Source organism: Pezoporus occidentalis, unplaced genomic scaffold (genome assembly GCF_034315485.1).
Source record: "Pezoporus occidentalis ecotype Australia unplaced genomic scaffold, CSIRO_AGI_Poc_V1 ctg68, whole genome shotgun sequence".
Lineage (NCBI taxonomy): Eukaryota > Metazoa > Chordata > Aves > Psittaciformes > Psittacidae > Pezoporus > Pezoporus occidentalis.
This window is the reverse complement of record NW_026916030.1, coordinates 3580066-3602133: the sequence shown is the minus strand read 5'-3', so window position 1 is coordinate 3602133 and position 22068 is coordinate 3580066. Positions and strand designations below refer to the sequence as shown.

At 45.8% G+C, this 22068-nt stretch overlaps 1 long non-coding RNA gene across 2 annotated transcripts; it reads right to left on the bottom strand.

Annotated features, from left to right (window-relative positions):
• Positions 1-13061: 13061 nt before the first annotated feature.
• LOC134175248 (uncharacterized) lies at positions 13062-21317 on the bottom strand. 2 transcript variants are annotated; one of them, XR_009968945.1, is made up of 3 exons: positions 21235-21317; positions 15423-15496; positions 13062-13615 (listed from the first exon to the last, which is right to left on the bottom strand). It is a non-coding gene; the product is annotated as an uncharacterized LOC134175248 (long non-coding RNA). The 2 variants fall into 2 exon arrangements; XR_009968944.1 differs by lacking the exon at positions 21235-21317 and adding an exon at positions 20906-21026.
• Between the last annotated feature and the right edge of the window lie 751 nt (positions 21318-22068).

Sequence of the window (22068 nt, the reverse complement as noted above, 5' to 3'; positions counted from 1 at the left end):
TGGGTGCCCATGGGGTGTTACTGATTCCACTTGGGAATTCTGGCTGCAGTTTTAGGGAAGGTGTATTGTTTCTTGCATGCTTACATTTGAAGATTTATTCACAGATAATAATTACTTGATGTTTGCCAAAGGCTCTGAGCCCCAGCTACTTCAGGGCAACACACACAACAAAAATAATCAAAGCAGGGTGATGTAATTTGAAAGCCATCTCCTGTACAAAAGTTGCATGCCTGAGCATACGTACACACACTGCACACTCATGTAAAAAAATCAATCCGTGTACATCACCTGCCCGTGTTTGCAGATAATACAAAGTTGTGTTTGAAAAAACAGAAAGAAAGCAAAGCCTCAAGTGGCAGAGCAGTTAAGGAACTCCTAGGTGTTTTTAATAACATTGATCAGACCAAATGAAAAAAGCCAGAGCGGTGGGAGACAGGAGCAGCCAGCAGATGCTGACATTCTATCACAGCAGACACATATTGACTAGCGGTCTGAACAAGTCACTCACTCATCAGCGGCCAGCCTGATTGAGTTGCCTGCAGCCAGTAAATGAGCCTTCCATCCACTGTGGGTCGAAATGAACTGCAATCTTTTCAGACCTCGTTGTTGGCCAAATGAGAGATTTAAAACCCCGGAGGACTCCAAATGAATTTACCAAGGAGCCACAGTGACTAACAAAGCTACAATACATCAGAGCGTGGGGCACTGGGTATTACACTTACTGCTGGGTGATCAGCACTGGGTATTACACTCGCTGCTCGGTGATCAGCCTGCGCTGAGCAATGCAGAGGTAACCAGATCAACCAATGCGAGGTGTGTAAACCTTTTATGGTTTCTTCAAGGATTTAAAGATTTTGATGAGAAAACACTACAAGTTTCCCAGGGGAAATTTGCTGTTATTGATTTAATGTTTGCTTGCATGCTACCTGTCAATTTTCCAAGAGCTTCAGCAACAAAATTCTTATTTGATATTTGACAGATCTCTCACTAGTTTGCATGAGCAGAGCAGTGGTGTGCAGATAGTAAAAGGGAAAGAGAGGCAAGGGTGCCTCCACGTATACCCTTTTAACCAAGGCTAAAACTAATTCCAGAACCAGTGACAAGCTCTAAACTCCTCAGGGGATGGCTAGGGACAAATCAGACTGGCTGGATATATCAGCCAAACGGAGAAGTTTCAATCTTGTTTAAGGTCTGGTTTGATTAAACATCCCACATTCATGCAAATGCATGTGAGTGCTAGCACACTGTACATGGTCACGATGGAAGAGGGGTTTCATTTACGCTTCCTCCTGACTTAGAGCCAGGTTTAAAAGCTCAGGTTTCTCAGGTCCATTCCAGCATCCTAGAAATGTGTCTGGTCTACTGAAACAAGGAATGTGAGAGGGTCACACAACACCATTGGACTCAACCAGAGCGATCAGAGAACCCCCAAAGGATCAGATGTTGAACTCGACCTGAATCCAATGGAAAGACCATGGAGGGCATGAACCAAGAAATGAGTCTTCCCTCTGATGCTCCCTGAGGGTATAAGAAGGGATTCTTCAGGTTTTCTCTGGTCTGAAGGACCCAGTGTGCCTGGGAGGAAGGCAGAGCACTCTTTTCCCAGCCCCTGCCTTCTGGACGTCAGTGCTGCTCCCCGAGGCACTGATGATTCCATTGCTAATGTTTTCATGATAACAAATTGTTTGCTAGCTGGGGAGACAAATGCACTGCTCCTTCCCTCTTACAGCCAATTCCCCCCCCGTTCAGGTGCTGACCTGCCATCTCCCTGCTTGGGGAAAGCACAGTGTATAATGATTCAGGCCAAGCTCCGCTCCCTGCTCTCTCCCGGTCAGTGCACCCCCAGCACCACAGAGCTCTTTGTTGGGTTACTTCATTGCAGCTGAATGTCGTAAAATGGTTTGTCATCTTCAAGTTCTTACTGTAGTGTCCTGGAGGAATATGCTCCAAAATGCCTTCAGCAAAAGCCTCTAATCTGGAAGAGTCATTTCTCCCTCTGCCTCTCACAGTACAGGAGCAATGCAGTGGTTGCTGGCTGGAAAATTAGCCCAGGGAACTCTCTCCTCTGTCTGTCTCTCACCTCATTAGACTAGTGAGAAAATGTAATTGTAAGTCTCTGAGGCTTTCTACTCGCAGGCTGGAGGGGGATTGTGCTTCACAAGGGCTAGTGGAGAGCAAACCTGCACCCTGGCTGCCAGCACTACACTGGAGCCAAGCCCTGCTACCAGAGCAATACATTGTCCCCTGCAGTACCCGAGCAAAGTGCACCCTTGCACTCCTCCAAGCCACCCTCTCCCAACACAGCCATTCCCATGCCACCTCCTGTCCTTAGGCAGGGACCACATCCCAGCACAGGAGGCGCCTGCTGGGATGCGCACAGCAGGGCTGGGCTGTCACCCCACTGCGAGAGGAAGGACCTTCTGCATCAGGAGCATTAGTGACAGGAGGACAGCACTGCCTGGAGCAGCAGACAGAGCAGGCTGGTGGTCTCTGTGTGTGAGAGCTGCCTTCACCAGCCCTGTGCCTCTCTGGAAAGCAGAAGAGTGCCTGGCATCAAGGCATTGCTCATGTTGGTCATCTCCAGCTTCGCCATGGTCCTTGTGCTGCGATGTTCCTCCAATCATGGACAGAAGAGGGGTTACAGAGAAATGGAAGTAACCCTTCAATACTGCCATGTTCCTTAAACCTCAGTCTGCAACACCAGTCCTGCCCTCCTGTGATGGTTATGGCTGTATCTTCTTTTTCTGGAGTATTCCACTCTAGATTGATTTCCTTGCATGCTCTACCAACCTTCTGGTTGTTAACTGCAAGCACCAAATGCTTGTGAGGACGTGAAGCCACAAGTTCAAATAAAACGGAAAGCCTCTGCACTTGAAATACAAATACAGAGGGAAGTTATTTACACCAGACTCCTGACATGCACACGCGAGTGTGTGTATTTGGTGAGGTTAACAAAGATTAATACACAGAGGCTGTTTTTGGTGTAGAATGGGAAATGCTGGGGCTGAGCCTACCAACCACTTCACAAATAACATGTCTGCCTTGTATTTTAAGGCAGGAAGCAACGCCTCAGCTGAAATCACTTAAACAAAAAGATTGCAGTGAGGGGCATAATGCAAGAAAGTAATAAGGTTTAAAACAGGTCAGAGCCCTTTCCCTGCTCCACTGCTCCTGAGTGAGATGCATTATTTAATGGTCTTTGGTCACCGCTGATATACTGTTGATGAAATAGATGATTTTGTTCAAAAGAGCATTAGAGAAGAAATATACAATACTGCATTACATTCCGGCACAGTTCTCTCTCTGGTAAAAGCCGATAGATTGAAGGTTTTTCCTCTTGACAGCAAAGCAAAGCGGTTGAAATGAAAAGTCTTATGAAATGGCAAATACAAATGGTAATAATGCCACCATATTCAAAATCAAATTGTTGTAATTTTAGTTTCTGAGGATGGCAAAGTAATACAATATTCAGCACAGGCTTGGGGAGCAAAACCCTTTGGCAATAACGACACTGCCTCATGAGCTAACCAAACACTCCTTTATCAAAATGTAGAGTCTGATGGATCTCTCCATCAACCATAAGAGCTGTTGTGTTGTGGATACCCCAGACATGGAGCCTATGGGCTGCAGTACAGCGCTTAACCTAGAGATGTCTCTCCTGAAAGAAAAAGAAACGCCCAAATATGTTGAATTAGAGCTCGGATCAATGACAGTCTGCAGCCAGACCCTGGTGCTATCAAGACAGAATGGCTGTCTCTCCCTTTTCGCTTCGCCTGTTTATTTCCAGGTGTGGCTGCAAGAGTTTACTGTGGCCCTGACTGCAAAGCTGCCCTGCAGAGCATCCACGGCCACCAAAGGCTCTGCTTGTTAGCACTAAGGTGCAAACTGGTCCCACCCAGGCTTCTGCACAGTAAGTTTGCTGCACAAGGAGCCACCCAGTCCCTATAGCAAACGAGCAAGTGTCTGCCTTTCCACTCTTCTTGCCTCTCCAAGCTACTGCAAATAGCTCTCGGTATTGAATCTTCGTATTGCATCTGCACCATGTTTGAATAGCCTGCTGACCTTTCCAAGTAATGCCTCTTTTATAACCTTCATCTTCTGCTGGGGTTAACGCCATCCCTGTACTTACAGACCAAGAATTCAATGTGTAATGATAACATGGAGCCCAGCTTTCCAGCCATGCAATTATTCTCTCTGTGTCCCTGTTTACGCTGTGACTTTCATTGCAGTTAAATGCTGCTATTTTCTTTTGCCAGGCCCTGGGAGAGACTTGAGTTTGCCCTCGACAGGTTCAAGTCTCTTCTGCCAACAGAAAGATATTACAATGCATATAAATAATGTGTCTGTCTTAACGCTGGCTTTCAGCTGGACCCTTGCTCGCAGTGCTGCAAATAGATGGGTGCTGCAGGGTGCGTGGAGCCCCTCCAACAAAACACAAGGGAGTTTGGGGGTCTAGCTGATTGAGCTGAGGTCTGTGGGGTGCAGGGTCCTGTCCCTTGGGTAGGGAGCAGCACATGGGATCTCAGCAGCAGCAATAACACAGGGGAAATTGCAGAATGACCCTATGGGCAGGGAAGGCACAATCGCTCTCCATCGTTCTTAATTCCAAGTGATGCATCAGTAAAATCAGTAGCAATGTGCTCAGAAAACAAGGCTTCAAGCCAGGTTCCCCAATCCATCAAGGTCCGAGGTCTATCGATGGAAGCCACCCTTGGAGGGGCATTCCCGTGCCAGGCAGCCGGCTCCACAGGCAGACATGCACGCCATCCATTACGCAGTAATGGGGGGAATGCAGCAAAAATGGCAGTGAGGGAAAGGAATACATCACTGGTAATTATCTCTAACCAGAAATCTCCTCCACTGCTCCAAGCCCCATCATTCCAGCCCTATTCTAATAAAGTGACACCTTTTTAATTATGGTAAGGACAAATCTGAAATTCCGGTAAGTAATTAGCAGACATAATTTGCCATCTCTGACACAATGTGACTTTATCACAGGCTACCTCGGTGCGAGGAAGAAGTGCAAGGCTGCTGTATATCCTGTTTTAATTTTAGAGGAACCCAAACTGTCCATTTATTTTTATTACAATGTATTTCTCAAGTAGTTGAGTGGACAGCGCTGAGAGTGCTCCGAGAGCGCAAATAAACAGCAGCAGCCTTGGAATGTTGAATTTAAGGGTTGTTTTCAAGAACAGGACACTTAATTTAACAATAAACTATGTTTTTATGTACCTCCATGATGCCCAGTGTTACCAAGAGTACAAGCTAGCTGGGCCCGTTTTAAGGTGTGCAGGACCCACTGAGCCATTTAGCCTGGTTTATGTCCAATGAAAAGGAAATGCCCATCAACCGGAAAACACTTTCACATTGCAATCAAATTATTTATTTGCCCTTCCAAAGGCTGCTTCCAGTTTTATTGTCTTAGTTCTCCCCTGCTATTTGCATGCGTGCTCCAAGGGTGGTGCTTGGTTGTGGTAATGGGCAGAACATTAAAGCCTGTAAACCGTGGCTATAGGAGATTTTTCTTAAGGAATAGCAATCTTTTGCAGCACCACCGTGGTGAGGTTCCTGGTTTCCCTGTGACTCCCAGGGCTAATATTCCTGCAGCTAATACATTTTTGAGAAATGTTGACTCTGGGCTAAATCATGAATATTTTAGATTTGAGCCCTGCTGTCCAGTTGTGATTAGTCAGATAAGCTGCATGGTTTTGTTTCTCCTTGACAAGTGGGCAAGTGCTGCTAACCTAAGTGCTGGTTTGTGAACACAGGCGTTTGATGGGTGATGTACTAAGACACGCAAAGTAAACTCTGTTTTTCAGGCTCACTTCTGTAGGTGTTTGTATATGGCCCAGCACAAATACCCACCTTTGGAAGCTGCAGTGACCGGGACAGCTGTAGAACAAGGAAACAAAAGCTTTTTAATCTGAAGGATTAAAAGCATGAACAAAGCCAAGCTACCTCAGCTCACACACAGACCAGCATCTCACTCTGAAATGGGAACAGGAGGCTGGTGCCACTTGAAACGGGTGCAGGGAGTGGGTCCAGTGGGTCATGAAGTCAAAGTCAAACAAACACAAGCTCTGTGTCATACAGTGAGGTAGGAAAGGAGCTCTGCAAATAAGATAATGGCAAGCAGAAAGGACTCTTCGTTCAGTGAGATGTGCCCTGCAGTCCACCAACACACAGGCATGACCGCTGTGATAATGCTGTGTTACTCCACACTGTGACTATCCATCAGGATCTAGCAAAAAAGAGCCATTTTAGCCTGGCAACATCTGTTTGTGTTAGTTTGAAAGCGGGGATAAAACATTCCTTATAAATAATTAAGTCACCAGGACACGCTTGCAAAGGGAGGGAATTGTCCTGTGATGTGGCCCCAGAGGATGGGCTGCTCTGAGGGTGAGCGGTCCCTGGCCATGGGGAGGACCAGCAGTGGCACTATAAGGGGGTCCTGTGAAGGCAGAGCCCAGCCCTGCCCTTGGACCCTGCCCTGCCCATACAAGGGCTTCAATAACAGTGTCTTAAACAGCCCTTTAAGAGTGAATAGATCTTCATTCAGTTAATGAACACTTTGAGGTACACCAAAAGATACAATGCCAGGCTGGTAATCTGTGGGGAGATGGGTACATCGCAAGCCTTTGCAGAGCAGAGGAACCTGCTTGCAGGAGATTTCACCTGCGCTTTGCATGGTCCAGGCTGGATTAAACTGCAGTGATTCCATAATCATGTGTTAGGTCCCTGGCATCCTGGTGCACGTGAGAAAGCAGGATCTAAACTTTAACTTTGGGAAGGGAATTTTCAGTCGCTGCTTTGCTCAGCACCTCTGGAGCAGACAGTGGTATCAATGAGGATTAGTTAATCAGCTCAATGTGATGTGGCTACCTCAGGTAACGCAGGTATGTCACACCTCTGTGTTCATAAACACATCAAAACTCTCCAAGGAGCCCAGGGACCTGGAGGGGACAAAGACCACATTTAGACTTTCCCACTAGTTTGGACAAGGGCAGGACACTTCCCTTTTGGAAGTTCTGAAACACATTGTGCAGCAAATGATCAGTATTGAAACATCAATTATTTTTGATTCCAAATATCCAAAAGGAAACCGTTTTGAGGATTTTCTCTACATCAGCAGTACAAAGGTAAGTTTTTGCCCTGAGATGGGACACTAAACATTACAGTTTCCATGGTGGGGTTAATGTCCTGCGTATGGTGCTGATTCATGTGTGTATTGTACAGAAGGAAACACCATGCATCACCCCTAGTGTCTGGGGTGATGATACCTGAACTGTCCCCAGTCTTCCTCACCGATCCCTCTCATCCCTCATCCCTGCTGTCACGTCACCTAAGCCTCTTCCTGAGGGAGATACTGCATTGGTCCTGCCACCGTGTAGCCCCCCTGAGCCCACCACAGTCCCACAGCACGGTGCAGGGCTCCAGCTTTGTCTTTCTTTGTCTGCATTAGCGAAAGGGAGATGCATTAATAAGGCCGGGGAAGCAGGTTCAGTGGCAGCCCTCTCTCTGCTTGAGGAGGAGTGATTGCTGCGCAGATCGCTGGGAGGCAGGAGGATATAACCCTAATGTCTGCACCTTAGGACATGCCATTAAAAAGGCATCTGCACTGACACAGATCTGTTGTTTATCAATAACCTGACAAGCGTTTCCCCTGCAGCATGGAAACACCTACATGACACAGAGGTTAACCGACGGGAGCGGGTGCTGCCGGGCACCCTGTCGTGCCAATGGTGCCACCGGTCCTTGCCGGGGTTGCCATGGGTAGCCCAGGGTGTCCGGGATGCTCGTGGGAGATGCTGAAATGGCAGCAAATGAGAGCAGATATAAAATGAACAGGGTGGGAGGGATGCAAAACCTGCCACTGCTTGATCTTTGCAATTCACTGCTTCTTTTAGGGAATTTTCTGGCATTTTGTGTCAAGAAGTACTTTTACATGTAAAAACTGACCGGAACCAAAAGTGAAAGAGAGTGAATTTATCAAATCCAAGCACTTTCAGGCTGACAAAAGCAGAGTTTTCTCTATGGTTTTGCTCTTTTTCTTCCTCCATCCCTGAAATTATATTTTTATTTCATGTGGAGTGTTTTTTCCCAGCTTTTCTGCTGTTTTCCAACTGGAAGAGCCGTATGCTTTCAGCTGAGCAGTGCAGGAAGAGGGTTCGCCTGGTGCAGAACTTGCCCCACACCGCACACTAGTGTTCCTCTGCACCTCCCACCTTCTCCCATCCTTCTTTCATAATCCTTATAGTGCAAAAGCCTCAGAACGAGTGCGGCAGCCGCTTCAGAGAGTCTGAAACCATCACTGCATCACTTCCCGGTTCAGCTCCAACCTCCACCTTAATGTGGCACAAAACCACGTGAAATTCCTCAAAGTCACTTTGTGGGGTTGTTACATCCCGTCATTCCCACTGCTGGTGCTGGTGCCTCCTCCCCTCATCCTCTGCATCCCACTGAGGCAGGGGATTCTCATGGCATTTCCTTCTGTCCAACACACACGTAAATCAGCACTGCCTTAGAACTTCAAATTACATGTAGCTTTAGTTAATTAAATGTAAAATCATTGGAATAAAATTATCCTTTCATTAGAAATTAACTCACTGCTTAAGACTTCAATAATTACTTTTTTCTTCCCAAACCACATACAAAACGGTCAGTTAAACAGTATGTAAGGGGAAAAAAAATAGTTTAATGACCGCATAGCAATCAAGATTACTATTATTTAAGCACAAGCTATTAACATGTGCAATGAGGTATTAGCTAATAAATTATCTTTATAAAATTAAATTGTAATTTTATCACAAATTTCACAGAGGTTATGGTTTTTAATGGCTGTATTTAGCTGTGGCACTGAGCATGCCGCTTTCCTTCATTACTTCATTAACACTTTGCATTTATACTCTTTCTTATTATTATTTTAATTTAGGCACCGGATTAAGTGATTTATTCCTTGTCTCTGTGGGGAGCCCCTTGGACTCTGCACAAGGGCTGGGTGTCCACCCTAGATCCAAGCCTGGGGACAGCTTGTGCCCTTGCTTTGCTTTCATATGGAGAGGAGTGCTTGGCTGCTGCAAGGAATTTGTCCCCATCCTTGGCCCTCCTGAGCCACAGGTCACCCAACCTGGGTGCGCAGTATGGCAAGCCCAAGGATGGAGAATAAGCCCATCCGGAGCTCTGCCATCATTCCAGCTCCATGGCCAGAGCCATCCCTTCTCTCCTGTGTGACAGAGCTCTGTTATAAACTTCCTCAGCGAGCTCCCTGCAGACAGATATCCTTGAGACTCACCTCCATCTCCCTCTCAGGTCACAGGGAGATTTAGAGATGGGGAGCTGTAGTTAAGGTCCAGATCTGCTATCTGAACTTGAGTGATGGAGGACACATTCCCGGGACATGTTTATTGTCACCTGGCGGCCCGCAATCCCGCTCTCGCGGAGCCACCTCCATTCCCTATATAATTCATGGTCTGACTCCGTGGTGGAGTGACTGATAAGACCTTCACGCCGGGCTTGCCGGCCACATGTCTCAAGGAGACTCCAGAGGAGCTTCTGCACAATATAAATGTGGCTCCGTGTCAGCCTCAAACCCCTGGAAAATTCCCCGTCTCGAGAGTGCAGCATTTTAAGTAATAAAACCATAGAGAGATTACAACAAAATGTGACAGGAATTTATAGCCCTCTGCATGAACCTTTTACCTTAAGATGGAACAAAGTTGAGGGGAAAAAATTGCGTGGTTCACTTAGGTAACCTTTCCAACAAGCTCTCCTCAGCTCCTGGCCCCACATTCCTCTCTGCTGATTTACAGCAGGAAAGAAACAGGCTTACAGAGAGCCGGGAAGCAGGGAGCGCACCAGCTTTTGTTGCTTTAACCCTCGTTGTTTCCTCCTGATACACAATGATTTTAGAGCAAAAGTGAGGCACTGCCAGACCCCAAAGTTGTACTGGAGGCTGGCTTTTCCCTTGAGAGACACCAAAACTCCTATAGAATCTATAATTTCTAAGGAAAATAAGGGCTAAGCAAGGGTTTCTGCGAACACCCATACCGTAATGACACGGGCTATGCCTCTAAGTGCTACATCCCTTCATTCTAGGAGGTGTGTATTTTTATTGCCCGTGAAAGGGTCATGTAGCATAGCTAAGCAGATTCCTGGCCCTCCCTGATACTGGATTTACTGCCACTTTCAGCAATAAACAGTGGAATTAATCCTGAGTTTACTAATCCAAAGAGTAAACAATATCCAGTGGAGACACTCAGGCAAGATAAATGCAAGGGAGTTAAAAGCAAACAGAATGAAATCATTCTGCTCCAAGCTAAGGAGTCATTTGAGGAGCATGAAGCCTCCACATACAGTATTATCAAATTGTTAATAAACGTTTCCAAAGTCTGTAATATGGGGAAGCTTTTCCTTCTAATTCATCAGGAAAGGGGGCTTTTATAAATGAAGCATTCTTGGTGCCGGGCAGTAATTTCATATCATACAATCTGTCAGTTAAGGTAGTATTAGTGGGAAGGACTGATCATAGCTGCTGATACAAGTTTAAGACTTAGGAGACTAATTTCCTGTTATTTATGTAAAGCACTTAACTTTTTAAAATTCCCTGAAACGGCCTATGGAAATAAATAAATTCTGAGATAGTTTCTCCTCAGATGTTCCAATGCTTTACGAATTATTTATGCTGTATTTGCAAAGCCCAAGGAAGACTCAGGAGCCATTGCAGCGCCTCTGCTCTCAGCTTGGGCTTCCCATCGTAAACAGCTTATGAACAGTTCTGGGCTGCACGTGCTGTATCATCGCTGGCTCATTAAGGAGTTTCAACTATTCAATCCCCGCAGGGCTCTCTGGTACTTTTAATTCACAGTTGTCCATTACAGAACTGTTCCTGGAGGCTGCCCACCAAGGGGAAGCTCCTGTGGAGTGCTGTGGATGCTGCAAACCCCCTTGGAGGAGCCCAGAACTTCACACCGTGTCTTGCCTCTCTGTGGCATCAATCCTTCCCATAATACAGCGTCCTACAGCATCAGCCCCCACCAGCCAGAGTCCAAACACTCCTGTGCCCAAAGGCTTCCCAGGCTGGCTGGGCTAGGGGATCGGAGAAGACACTTGCAAGTGCATAGAGAGGAGACCTGGTGTACTGGGAATGGCAGACATGGCCATGTCTGAGAAGGGTCACTGGTCCCAGACCAGGCTGAGCACATGGCCAGGAAACACTGCTCCATCCAAGGGCTTCTGCGTGCCAGGAGAGCACTCAGCTATTCCCCACCCATGCTGAAAAGCAGCAGCAAGAGGCATTGCATAGGGCCCCCTGTCACTGTGCAAAGCCTGGGGCCAAATCTCAGAGGAGAAATGAAAGTTAACTGTGCCAAAGGGTGTGTTTCTCTGTTGCTTGTTAAACGCTGAATGCCGGAGCTGTGCATGGACCTAGACAGTACTTGCATTGCAAGAAGAGGGCAAAGCCCCATGAGAATAAAGGGAGAAGGGGCAGACAATCCTGTAAGGTGCATGTCCCAGAGTACAATAATAAGATAAAATAATTAGTCCCACTAGTAGATGATCTTAAGGTCCTTTCTAACACTGACTATTCTGTGATTCTATAAAGAGAGAAACCCTGCACTGAGTGGGGAAGTGAAACCACGTCTCAGCCCTAGAAAGGTCTGAGGCCCCTTAGAAGTGCAGTGAGGACAGAACTGCATCCTATTTATATGAAGTAACAACTTCTATCTCCAGTGTAAGAAAACCAACACCTTCAGCAGCACTGCATTCCCATACAGTATTTTTGTACATATTTTATGTTATCTTGGGTCATTGCTGTTCCTGTTAAATAATTAAAGGCAGTGAATGTGTTATTTACTGTCCATTTAGTGCACCAGACCCATAGCTTCACTTTGATTTTTGGCCCAGAAGGAGCCGTGACATGGCCCTGGAGAATACTTGCGCAGCGCTAATTAGAGTGGCCCAGTGCAAACCTGCACCACTGCTTTTATTTGTGAGTCAGAAATAGCACTTGATTGCTAATTTTATTGGTTAATAAATTTTCAAAGTATTAATTTATATTTTCCTAGATGGGGTTTTATAGCCACCAGGTACAGCAGAGGAAAGTCCAACTGCTTCCAGGGACCATTTTAATAGCAGCACCTACTCTGTGTATAAATCAACTGGAGTGATACAAGAGCACACCAAACCAGGCTGGGGAGCACGATACAGCTAGTCAGTCATTAGGATGGACACTGGTTGCTCCTGTCCCATGGTCCCTCAGGACCTTCCTATAGAAGAATGTTTTAGTTTGTCACATTCATTCAAGAATAAGTTGGTTCAGTAAAGAAAAGAGTACAAATTATCAGCCCTTCAAAGCTTTCCCATTTAACCACTTTATTGCAATACAACTGCCCATAACATTTGCTTTTAAAGCCCATGATGCTGAGTGTAGTTATTACATTGCATACATAAAAGATGTTTACAATTTTTTATATATATGTAAAATGTTGATCCCCTGGGCCACATTGATTTGTGCTGGCTTCACGGCTGGGTTGGTGCGGGAATTTCCCAAAGAGATGTGATTAGGCTGCAGGGAACTTTCATTCTTTTTTCCTTTTTTAATCTCCTGCTTACCAATTTAAAGGGCCTATCTCGTATTCCATTTATGTCAAGATTTCCAGGCGGTCTCAGGGTATTCTGAGCTGGGGAGCACATGATACACACAGGCTCTCATGCTTCGTTTTCAAAGCGCATCCTGGCTGTAGATGAAGCTGGGTTGATTTATGAGTTCTGTGTTGTGTCTATAGTTGAAAACAGAACTGGGACAAATGCATTAATTATCACCCTGTCTGCAGTCGTGAAGAGGCAGCAGGGCAGGAAGCAGGGCAGCTATCCTAACTGCTCTTTGGGGTTATCTTTCTTCTCTTGTTGCTCTAGGAACTACCTGGACTTCTCCCCAAGTGATGCCCATGACCAGTCTCCATGGTGCAGCTGTACCACATCAACTGGCATCAACCTCCCACCACAAACACCTCTACAAGCACACTGTAAAGAGAAGTCACTCGTTCCTTGTCCCTATGCCATGAGGCACCTGTGAGTGGAGTGCTGGAAAGGTCTGAGCCTGCAGAGGATTTTGTAAGACGTTTCCATTTTTGTAAAGCAGAGACATAAGCAACTGAAAGGACAACTAATTTCCCAGTGATTTGTTTCATAACGAGCAGCGGGTTGTAATTAAGATGGTATTCATTTAAAAGAAATTAGCAGAGAAGGGAAAAAAAGTGTTTTACAGTTTCAATCTTCAAACTTTGACAAGCTCATTTTTACAGTAAAATGATAGTGGGGAGTAATGTTAAAGATTTCTCATCAAAACCCATGTTAAAATGAACAAACTCCAAGGAAGTGGAAAGTATCCAGAGTTTCAATGGTGGGTCTGTAGAGAAGACCTGAGTAGGTCTGGGTGGAAAGATGAAGGCTTATAACCTGCAGGATGTGTACTGCTTCCATCCCAGCTCTGAGAGTGCAGTGGGTGCAGTGGGCAGCTGTGTCAATCGGCTGTTCTGGGGATGGTAGCATATCTCTATGCGTAAGGAGACAAATTTGCAGTCTATTTACATATTCACTGTGTCTCATCTTGGAGCTGATTGGAGAGAAAATAGAAGGCCACAGATATTCACTGCATTTAAGAGGAAGAAAAAATGAACACAACAGCAATATTTGCCCTGTTTCCCCTTTGTGGAAGAAGAGCAGAGCAGTTTTATCTGTATATTATACATTTTTAAAAGACTCTAAGTGTAATCCAGGATATTAAACACCATTCAGCTTTGCACAGGTATCTGGCAAAATGGTTTAAACATTTATTAAATATAGAATGATAAAATACCTTGAAGATCACTTCCAATCAACACAGTTTCTGCTGTGGAAAATCATGTCTCATTAATCTGTTAGAATACTTTGAACCTACCAATATATAAATGGATAAAAGAGAATATCTTGACATATTTTTAGACTTTCAAAAGGCTTTTAATGAGGTCTTCCCACAGGATTTCTTAGGAAACAAGATAAAAATGGGGGTAAGAGATACAGTAGCATTATGAATCAATAAGATGGACTAAGAGGAAGGAAACAAAAGTGGTAGATAGTGTTTTATTAATCAATGTAAAGGGTCACTAGCAGCGTGCTACATGGCTACACACTCAATCTAATGACATTAATATACTAATTACTGACCTGGAAAAGGAAACAGTTGTGTAGATTAGTTAAGTTCAGAAAAGATGAAAGAAATTCAAAGGAATTTGGCCATACAAAAGAATGAATGATGTGATAGCTAGTGAAGGCTGATGTTGATAAATATGAATACTCTGAAACCCAGAACTTCCCCAGCATATAACCAGTTGATTTGGAAAGCTGGTCATTGCTGAGACCTCGAACAACATCTTCAAAGCCAAATGGCAAAAAGGAGGTCAGGGGCTCCAAGGAATGAGAATGGGAAGAGCAGAGAAAGCATGAAGAGTGTGAAACCATTGCTGGTGTTCCCAGGAGAGGCTACAACAGGGGCTGCCCTCGCTCCCCTTCCCAGCATGGGAGCAAGGGACATGGACAGGAGATGAAAGGCAGAAGTTCAGAGTATAAGGAGCGACATTCTTGCATGAGGTGGAGTGATGCTCCTGGCAGAGAAGACGATGAAAGGCCTAAGCTAAATACTGGTGGCCAAGAGAAGGCTGTGGTGAGGGGAATCCCTTTATATCTGACAGTCAGAAATCACTTCTGTGTTACCTAAGAAGGAACTGCTTTGGGTAAGAGGAGGCTGTTGCAGTGATGCTTGAACATTGTGGCTCAAAGTATGCAAACACATACACTGCCTGCACATGCACCAGCGCTCGCAGTTTATCCATACATTTAAAGATTGATAAGGGGAACTGGGGGGGTTTAGCCTTGAGAAAAGGGGAGACCTTATCGCTCTTTATAACTACCTGAAACAGGATTGTAGTGAGGTCAGGGTCAGTCTCTTCTCCCAGCTAACAAGTGATAGGATGAGAGGAAACAGCCTCAAGCTGTGGCAGGGGGAGTTTAGACTGGATATTGGGAGCAATTTCTTCCCCAAAGGGATTGTCAAGCACGGCAACAGGCTACCCAGGGTAAGTGGTGGAGTCACCATCCCCGGAGGTGTTTACAAGACATGTAGATGCGGTGCTTAGGGACACGGTTTAGTGCTGGACTTGTCAGTGCTGGCTTATCAGTTGGACTTGATAAACTTAAAAGTCTTTCCTAACCTAAACGATTCTATGATTCTCTGTTCAGTTTTCTAGATAGCTTCTCTTATTGCTGTTCTGGAAATCCATTCCAATTAGATACCAATATCCGGGCTTCCAATCCAAGCAGCAGGATGCAGTGCAGAGGTGACACTGAGTGGTCCCTGCAGGTGCAGTCTTATAAGCATGGCTTACCTCCACAGGCATTTTCTAATAATCATACTTCTCATGAAGCTCTACTTTCAGTGCCTCCAAATTAGATCTCAGCACTTAAAAACAAAACAAAGAAAAAAGGTAAAAGGAGGAAAATCAACGGGCTCAGTGCAAATCCCAGTTCCACCTTGCTTGCACAGTTGCTGCTGCTGTCCTTCCCTTGTGTCGTGCTGGGGTCTTACTCCTCTCTCCTAAATCACCATATTCACAGCGGGGGCACCTGCCCTGCTGCCCTTCATTGCTCCTATGCAATAGCTGCAGGCTGCATGCACAGATTGAATGTGTGGTGGGAGCAGCAGCTTTTTGCCCTTCTGCAGCCCAATGGGGGCTGTTTGGAGAACAGACCCACAGCAGCATCCACAGCACACAGGAGCACTGTGCCCGGTACCGATCCCAGCATCCTGGAGGGGCCTTGCTGCAAACTGCTGCTGCATTTGGAGAGCTCGGGCAGCTTAATTGTCTTGTTAAATATAAATGAGCTGGTGATGTCTTCAAACTGGAAGAGTGTGGAAAAGCCATTGCGAAGGGGATAATACCAGTGGTATTTAAAAATTAAAATGTGCTGCAGCCAATCGTAGAAGCAGCAGCATTTGTCCTTTGGAGTCTGACTTTGATAGTCACTCATGGATGCTATAAACACAGACTGTGCTTGCAGCTAAGCAATAAAGTGACTGGGGCATTTCTTTTTACTTTATACACCACCGTATTGATTTTGTAGTTTATTTTTTTTCTTGGAGGAGAAACTAAGGTATTGCAGTTTCATTTAGGTACTGCATTATAATTTCCCCGATGATTTTGCCAAATGTTCCTGAAGGAGAACACCTTCTCACAGTGAGTAGGATTCAAAGACACAGAGCCGACTAATCCATACCTAATTGGATGAAATCGTTATGCACTTTCCCTCCTTTTGGAGTTTTTTTCAGAGTTCCTGGTTCCTTAGGGATCCTAAAAGCCACTGAAGAGGTTATTATAGTATGTCCTCAGGGATGTTTAATACCCTAGCCCTGTTCAGACATGCAAATAATCTAATTCAAAAGCTTCCTAATTAGCAAGCCAGCTACAGTTCTGGATAAGGGGAGAGAGAGAGGGAGAGAGAGAGATCTAAAAGGACTGTGCTTTTTCCTTTTATAGGCTGCTATTGTGCAAAAGGCAGCATAATGGATAAAAAGTAATTGTTCTGATTTTAATTGCGATCCACTATTTATAGTTTTGTTCTGTCATCTGAATAATGAGGGGATTTTGTTCATACAGCTCACGCTAAACACACTGCAACTTAGTTTACACAGAATGCAGCAAGCGCCTGGCGTTTCCTCTTGGAAGCACAATCTTGCAGAGCAGAGATGGTCCAAGGAAAAGATGTTAAGCTAGTTAATGAATTAGCCATTTAATTAACATAATTAGGGATAATTATTTTCTTTTAATCTATTGCCAATTTTAGGACAATTAAACTAAACAATGGTGAAGCAGATCACTGAGGGTCCTGTGCAATCCTAGTGGATGTTCTTGCCCCAAATGGAACATTATTAAATAGTGGGGATATGAAGGTGGACAAACATGAGGACAAGCGGAGAGCCTGGCCCTAGTTTTGCACCAACCAGTGTCACTGGATGGGTGTCTGGTCTGCTTCTGTGCTTTGCCTGTCCAGCTCTGCTGCTCTCCATCACACTGGGATATCTCCTGAGCAAGGCCAGTGAAGAGCTTGGATAATTCCTTCTGCCAAATAAAGATGTTTATTATGAGGTAACAAAGCATTTCTCTGGTGTTGGGGCTTTATGCTCCGAATAGAAAACAAACCAAACCAGATGGCCCCCTTGTCCCGTCAAAAAAAAGGGAAAACTTGCTGGAAACAGTAATGTCTGAATAACTAATGAGCAAAAATGTACTATTTTTTTTAATAGTGGACTGCATTAAGTAACTCATATATAGACGTAATGACAAGATCTGTCTATAGGTACCTAAAGTTCAGTAGCTTCCTTTTTCCTCCAATGCTTTCTCAGGAGCATTCAAAGTTTTGCCAAGCCCACCCCTCCAAGTGATGCTCACTCCACTGCACGTGGCACTGCCTAGTCAGGTCATTATCCCATTAGATTCCCACACAGCACCTGCTCAATTGGAGCCTCGTGCGCTAGCAATTAATATGTTATGCCCTCATTAATTAGCAGGGTTAATTATGATTGCTGTTGCTTAAACCTACGTAGAGAGAGATGGCATCATGTTGCTGTGACTTGTGATGCTGAGGATGCACCCTTGGGAATTGGGACCAGTGCATGTTAGCTGCAGGCCATCCCCATGGGATGTGCTAGCTTGTTCCTGAAGTGGTGTGAGCTTGGGAGTCCTGTCCCTGCTTGCTCCAATTAGCACTTCCCTAAAGGGTGGCACCTCCCAGCTCTGTGCTGAGGGAAAAAACCCAAGCAGGTGATTCTACAGGCACTGAAGGGACTGTGGACTCCTGTGTATTTGTCCACACTTTATCCAGTGCAACTTTAAAGCAAGTTACTTCTCACATAAGAGTGCAATTGCCAAACTGGTGCTAACCCAAGCTTGACAGATGCTCTGGGCTTTCACAGTGGCTTTTCACAGACAGATGCTCTGGCCAGCTTTCACAGGCATCGGTGATGGTGCCCGCATGCAGAGCAATAGTAATCAGGGTACCACTTCAGCCCGAGCAGAGAGACCCGGACAAGAGCAGAGCAGTTGCAGGGGCATGGAGCACCCCAAGAGGAATTCCTCAGCTCCGCAGTCACAAAAGCTGGTGAGCAGAGCAGGGTAGGCTCAAATCCAGCACAAGGCTGAGCACCACCAGTTTCCTGTTAAGCTTTTGATTTGCCTGTGTGTGAAATAGTGAGACTTGGGGCCTTTTTGGCAGTTGTGAGTGAGAGATGACCACCCTTCTCACTGACTTATCCTTTTGAAGCTATCATCACTCATTCCTCTTGGGAAGAGAATGTGAGGCACTGGTAAATAATATAGGGTTGTGTATTTCTTTATCTCCCATAGTGTGTTGTCTCCTACATGCTGTTGCGTTCTAACAACATCCATCAAGACAAATGCATACCTGAGAACAGCTTCCCTCAAACCTCAGAAATCTTTTTCTGAGGTCACAAACTACACAGAACAGACAAAGAAGAAACAAGAAGGAAATTGCACCAACAATTAAACATTTTTTTTCCGGAGACATAGAGGACTCCCCTTGTCTGCAGAAGGCAAGCACCAAAATAAGAATGCCACATCTCAAACACAAGGCAATCTATTATTCTCAGAGCAGTAACATGATACATTATCAGCCACCTTATCCTAGCAAAATGTATCATTACCTGCACTTTCTGCACTTTCCAGATCAATCCACTTTAAAAATGTAGTAATATAGAAGGGTATTAGGTACTAGAAAACTCATTATGAAAATGGCGCACTCAAATTCTTTAAAGGTGATATTTCATAAAATATACTATGCCTAGCTCTTGGCTCAATCATTCTTTTTAATAGCTCCATAGCAGCCAGAAAATAAAGTATTCATGAAGATTGAAGAAGATGATCCCATGAACTTCAATTTAATTGGTGCAAATTAAAACGATCCATCTTTTCACGCTGCCCGTCTATCTCCAATCATCAGTGCACCGCACGTCCAGCACCCTGATTACAATTATCTTTTAATAGGAAAACTTGTCACTTTTTGTGTGATTTACATAAGCTTGCACAAACTTACTGGTATCACTTAGGGTTGGAATGTAGGATTTTTTTTTCCCCATTCAAGTCCCCTGATATAGTTGTGGGGGGGAGCAGGGGGCCCAGAGGTGAGGTGAGCTCTTGGCAGGGGGCTCATTTACTGCACTTAGAGCCTGGACTTGTACAAGAAGAATGCCAGAAAACAGCCTTCAATACATCTTCATTCACCAGACCTCCCCCCAAAGAGGCGCTAATGCAGCCAGATTTCATGGTGTCTTTGCAATGACCATTGCAATTACAATACAAAAACCTAGATGACATTTTGACTTTTAATTAGGAGGGAAATGATGCTGGTCCCTGCTGATGGCTCTCTCTCTCCCTCCAACTGCTCCTAGCACTCCCATCCTGAGAAGGTACCCTGCAGGGTTTAATAAGCCATCAAATCATAGTGGTGTGGGACGTATTCTCAAGAGTTCAAATAAAATTACCATAAATGCATGTTTACTGTTCCTGGCCTAGTGGCTGGGATCCGGCTGAGGGCCCTCCAGCCAGGAGCAGCGAAAAGCACCCACAGTATTAATTACTGTTACTATCATTATTACTATTTTCTTTGTGATGGCCACAATCCAACAGTGAGGACGCTGCAGAATGATTCATTGCCCGAAGCCATTTATGTATAATATGCTTCAATTTTGTTTCCTTATCTTTGAAAGGCAACCGTCCTTATCACAGATGGCTTCCATGCTTTAAGATGCTGTGAGATTTAGCTCTGTCTTCCTAGGCTGCGTTTTTTCTATGCAATGAAATAATGAGCATTGTTTAGCTATTGTCTGCGCATTCCCTGATAGCATTAACCCTAACTAAGGGGTGGGCAACCTGCAGAACAGCAGATGCAGCCTATGTACTCATGGTGATGGTACTGAGCCTGCTCACACCTCTAGTGAAGCACGTGGAGGGTTGTTTTTGACAAGCACTGATTTCCATCTCTCTCTTCTCCATCGCGATGGAGAATGGCTGAAAACACCTTTGTGCATAGCACACCGAGGTACCCGCAGAGGTTATCAGCTTGCCAGTATTAAACTTTTTAGCACATCCACTGCAAAGCAATTTGGAGGACTCCTTTGCTGGTGGAGTTCAAATGAAACTCATGGCTGATCTCATTAAGCACTTGTCTCATTTTGGTGCATGAATATTAAACAGGAACGTGTGTGAGCAGGATGCTACAGAAAGGAACATTTTTCCTGCTCAGCCGCAGCTGCAGCACTGCTGGACCAATATGCTGGGGGTCTGGTCCTGCCTTCCTGGTTGGGAAAGGTGTCCCCAGGCTGCTGCCCTTGCTTCAGATATTCACCATGCCCTGAGCTATTGCTGAGGAGGAGGAGGGTGGGCACTGTGATGGGGATGCAGTGCTGGGATGAAGGGATTTGAGGAGGCTGTGCCATGATAGAAGACATCCTTTGTGCCTTCCCCACACCAGGATGCTGCTGCTGAGGGTGAGGGCAGGGGCAGCTCAATGAGAAACAACCACGGGGCAGTGAAGTGGGGTTCAGCCCAGCTCCTCTCCCCAGGACACCCCACTTCCCAGCCAGCAGCTCCCCAGAGCCCCTCCAGATGCTGCTCCTCATGCAGCTTTCCCCATCAGTCTTTTATCACAGCAAACAACGCCGGTTGCTGTGACCCAAATAAACTCCAATCCACTTGATCTATCAGGGAAACATGCAGCGCTGACCTGCCATAAATCCCCGGGGCGGCAGGAGATGTGTCCCGCACCTACTCCCTCCTTGCCCTGGCCTGCCGCATACCTGCCGCGCTGCCCGGTAAGCAGGTAATCATGAGCTGCCACAGAAAGGTGACCCATTACCGTGATGGATTTGGTGTGAAAAACAAATGGACTGAGACCTGCGGATTGCTGTCCTTACTGCACCTTGGCCTTTTGTTCTGTCATATCAATATCCGCACCGGGCCTCATTACACGCGGCTCCCGCGCTGTGACGGGAGCGCAGGGTCAGCACCATGCACTGTGCTGGGCTGTGCTGGTGAACCTCACCCCAGGAGCACATCGTGCTGCCCTCTCCTCCACTGGAGCATCCTCAGCCTCGGAGGCTCCTGCACCACCATTCCCACTGCCTACCCCTCTGGCACCATTGCATTCACACATGCAGGGTCAGCACAGACATTGCATGAGCAGAGCAAATCTGGGATGTGATCTGGTTTATTCTGTTTTCTTCCCACCCTGGGGTCCCAGAGGATGGGTGGCAGGAGGGGTGCAGGACAGTTCAGCCGGGGAGCTCCCCGCATCGCAAAGCTCTGCTGTGTTTGCTCAGCATGGAAGACAAGAAGCTAAAATAAGGGAATTGTTTTGCACCAGATGCCAACTAAGCAATACAAACAATTCAATAGTACGTCAGCAGTGTATTTAAGTGCTGCTGAGCAGACTTGCTCTTTCCTTTCCCGGTGAGGCTCGGTCCTGTTGATGCTGAATGGGCTCAGTCTCACCACAACCTGCTGAATGAGGAGCCAGAGCTGAGCCATGCCCAATGGCAGCACATCCTAACTGCCCTCGAGCAGCATCCCGGGATCCTGCTGTAGCCAAGGGAGCTTAAGCCTTGCCGGAGAGCAAGAGGCGTAGGGACGTCTGCCATCGCTGCAGGGAGGAGGAGAAGGAGGGAGAGCCGGCAGAGCTGACCTTGAGGCTGCCTGAGACTGACCCTGAAGCAGTGAGATTCTCCATTCTGTGCACAGGCACTGTCATCTCTCACCTTGCAGAGAGCGCTCTCCTTGCCCATTTATCATCACAAATGTTTCTATTTAGGCTTATTTGTTTGTACAGTTAAGCCCTGTTACATTTACACCAAGAAGAAGGACAAATGGTGATTTTATCCAATGTTAGATCGTATCACTCCTTGCTACAACATTCACAGCATTAATAAGGATAAAGGGAGACTTTGGAGAAATCCAATAATAC